The sequence below is a fragment of the Poecilia formosa genome, unplaced genomic scaffold, assembly GCF_000485575.1.
Source record: "Poecilia formosa unplaced genomic scaffold, Poecilia_formosa-5.1.2 Scaffold312, whole genome shotgun sequence".
NCBI classification, from domain to species: domain Eukaryota; kingdom Metazoa; phylum Chordata; class Actinopteri; order Cyprinodontiformes; family Poeciliidae; genus Poecilia; species Poecilia formosa.
In genome coordinates this window covers 339,613-343,942 of record NW_006800251.1, presented here as the reverse complement: position 1 = coordinate 343,942, position 4,330 = coordinate 339,613, and positions in this window count along the sequence as shown.

Below are 4,330 nucleotides of genomic sequence, written 5' to 3'. Positions count from 1 at the left end.
GTCGTTTTTAATACTTTCTTCCCACGCAGAAGCTACATACATCAATATTAACTGTTTATTGATAATGATGATCTGCTGCTGCTGTACTTCACACTTCAAACCTCTAGGGAGCGCACAAGAGTCAAGATAAGGACTCGACTCTTCTCAAGAGTCTTTAGAGATTCTGACTCAACCGCTTCTGATTTGTGAGCTGGTTCTACTCTTAATAATAATTAAAAATAAAAAGAGAAATGCGACACTGAATATTTTCATTTATCTGTGATTCATGTTGCACTTTTCTAGATTTGAAGGCAGTTATCTAAATGATTCGTGTTCTACAAATTAGGTTTTGCATTTGAAATTTAAATAATTAATTCTGTAAGGAATAATGAGCTGAATCCCTTCCTGTGAACGATTGACCCGGCTCTGCAGGATCCTTCATCGTTACGTCAGCTGGGAAAAGATCCAACCCTCTGCCTGCAACTCTAAACAGGATTAAATGCTATTGGAAAATAGTTAAATAATGATTAATCTATATTTTTAAAAAGTACACAATGAAGAATCTTTCTTTATTCAAGTCTTGCATTAATTTTTCTACACAATTGATGCACATGTTGAAGAGTTTTGTCTGGGTTAAATGAGGATCTGTTAAAAATAAATTAAAATATCCAATATGTGGGCAGCATGAACTACAAGAGGTTTTAATTTTACCTCTAAAATAACTTACTGTTAATTCAACAAAAGCACATTTGCTGACTAACTGCGATTATTTCTGGCACCTCCTGACCTTTAAAGCCACCCTGAACATTTGGACTTTCTAAATAAAAGTGCATAATTGCAGAGCGCCCACTTGCTTCTAAATAAAAATGATTGTTTAACCTCATATTATTTTAACAAACCAATGTTGTTTTTTCCAACAGATTTCAAGCTAGTGGTGTGTGCAGCTGCCACATGCTCTCTACTCCCATCCCTTTAATCCAGGTTATATGAGCATGGATTAAATTAGCACCCAGATGAACACAAGGTAGTTTAATTAACCAACCTCCTGGTTCCTTTATGTCAACAGTGAAACATGCAGTAATAATGACAAATGTTACAATCTCCTTTTATTATTTCAGGAACAATTTAAATTATGTAAGGCCTTTGATCCATTTAGTGTAATCCTGTGGCCATTAATTTAGCCACGGGGAAACTGAAGAGCTGCAGGTGGTTTACATCACAGAAATGACATAATGAAAGGTTGAATCTTAGATAACGGCTGGTGGGGATTAACGTGCTGCTGGAAGGACAGCGCGGCTCTAATCACACACTTAAAAAACAAAACAGTGGCAAATTACACTCAGAAAATTACGTTTTGGATATTTCCATTTAGTTTAACTTAAATAAGAACTTTTGTTTTTACATTGTGGAATAATTACAGAAGAAAAAACAACAGGAAATTTACAACAGAATGTCAATAACTTGTTTTCAACTTGGCAACCAATAAATTGCACATTATCTCAAACAAAACTGCTACTCAGTCACATTTCTGTTGAACCCTGTGTAATAGTGTTTAATTCAAAATGTTTCACATATTTGATGTTTTGATATTTTTAGGACTTTACAGAGTAAACAGCTGTGATTTAACTTGACTGGAGGAACCGACACGGCTTACAGTTTGAACAGGAACATATTTATAATTAAACATCAGAAAACCAAGATCAATTCATGATATTTTTTATTTAGTTGGGAAATTTTCTATTAGTGTTACTCACTGAGAAAATGGCAAAATGAAATTGGTCTGAGGCAAAACACAACATTTTCACAGGAGCTTTATTTATGCATTTTTATGAAGAAAGATTTATGTTTTGTTTTCTTATTTACCTGTAGTTTATAGACTATTTTGAGCTGTAAAACTTACGTAAGCTCCTGTCCTGCCGACATGATGGCTCCTCAAAAAAAAAAATCACTTGAAACACCTAAAATAGCAGATGACCACAATAACCTCTTTAGCCAGTATCCATAGCAACATAAAAGCGATAATCACTTTGTTCGTATTTTGTCTCTTTTTGCATCAGATGGATTCAGTTCAGGTAGCCGAGTCCATCAGAATCCCTTCGTTCGTTTGTTTTGAGCTTTTACAAACATCTTAAACATAAATGAACAAAGAAAACAATAACATAATATCAGAATATGCAGGACAGATGTTTTGGGGATTTTATAGATCCAACTTCTGCAAGTTTTCTTAACCAGTTTAACACAGGAGTCTGCAACCTGGACCAACTGCACTTCATAACATTGACTAAATGAATAAAAAACAGTTTCTTTAATATAGATATAATGACAAATGCAGGAGTTCAACAGTATTTTGTCTTTTTTTCTGGAATATTTGCACTTAATGTCCACAAAGAATGATCCTAAGGTACTATCATCCTTTCACATCTGTTTTTTTTTTGTTTTGTTTTTGCATTTTCTGCCTCAGAAAAAAATAATATTCGTCCTTTTTTATTTTTCCTTTATTTTAAATCCTAAAAAATAAATTTAATGGTGGTTCTTTAAAAATTAAAATACATTTCCTAAAGTTGATATTTGTCTAATTTTATAAGTTTGTTCTTTGTATTTTTGGTTTTGCACTTTCTTTCCAGAAAAAATAGAATATTCATCCTTTTTTATGGTTTCTTTATTTTAAGTCCTGAAAAACGAAACATAGTGGTGGTTCCTTAAAAATTACAGCAAATTTCCTTAAGTGGACATTTGTCTACATTTATTAGTTGACATTTTTCAAAACGCCATGTGACATTTGCAGCTCTAAAGGAGTTTTATTTGTTTTTCCTGAGAACAAAGTGATTCTTAAAGGTTGCAGATCCCTGGTCTAAAAGACGTCTGCAGGGTCTGCTGTGAATAATCTCAGTTTCCAATAAAGAGATTAAAAATAACCTCATAATTGTTCCCAGTCTGAGCATTCGGCAGGTCATTGCTGATACATTTCCATCTAGCTGCAGCATTACCTCATGTTTTATATGGAAAACATAAGAGCAAACTTATGTTGTTGCTTCTGAATTTCAGATTTTTACATAAACTTCTTTGTTTCATCATGTCGTAAAATTAAAACCAAAAGAGAGCACAGTTTGTCTTTATCACTAAACATAGCAGCACATCTGCATGTACCCAGGATCTCTCTTCTCAGATGCATCATTTAATTTAAGCTCAATAAAGACTTACTGCATCGTGCGCAGACAGTGGTAATGTTTACCAGCCATAATACGTGACCAGAGGGGACCATCTGCGTGGTCTGCACAACATGTCCTCTGTCCCTGCTGCACGCCTGTTCGTACGGCAAGTGACAAGAGCACCTGATGCAGATTAATACATAAGCCTGTTAAAGGTTGCCCTGAAGTCGAGTATACCGCAGCATACCGCAATAATCCAAAGCCCTGTAGCTAAAGGACGCCTGCTGACCTACTGTACATTATCTGTGAAAGTGATGTCAACCCCAGAAGCTGTGAAGGAAATGTTTGTACCCATATAATGGATCTGATTCCTCTAGAATGGTAAAAATAAAAAGTAGTAAGAAGTAAATAAGAGTAATAAAGTATTTGGTAAAAGTCCTCCTGAAGTACTGAGTAACTGATCAAATTACTGAAGTACTGAGTAACTGATCAAATTACTGAAGTACTGAGTAACTGATCAAATTACTGAAGTACTGAGTAACTGATCAAATTATCAATCATTTAACATTTAAATATTATATCATCAAATGGATCAAAATATAAAGTTAAGGGGAAATTTTGGTATTAAAGGACCAAAATAACAATAATTCACATAAGTAACCAAAAAAAATAACCAAATCAGCCAACCAAATTAGTTTTTTTTCCAATATAAAACTTATCAAACAAAAACTGCAGTTGTGTGTCTGTGCCTGGTGAATTTTGGCTAAAACATATTTGCTCCCCAACGCAACATTTACACCTGAAAATGGCTGCTAACAGATGTGCAATAATACAACCACAAATCTTTGAAAAGCAACAGTAGAACCTCCTGCACATCCAACAAGAACGCAGCAAGTAGTTTCTGGAGTGTAAGTCAACAACAAAACACTTGCTTTTACTGAAGTCACTGTTTTTGCTGTATGTACGGCGCATACAGCAGTAAAACCAGCTGATGAAACGTGTTGGAGCTCCACTTGTGTTGCTAGATAACAGGTGGGGCTTACCAATCAGGAGGTTTTTGAAATGGCTCATTTTCCAGACACCAAAAATACGGTCCGATGTTGTTGTTGCTGTTTTATGTGCTTGGGATGTTTTTAGAAGCAACTGTGAACTAAATAAAAAGTATAAAATTGTGCAAAATGTGAATTTTGTATAATAGTTCT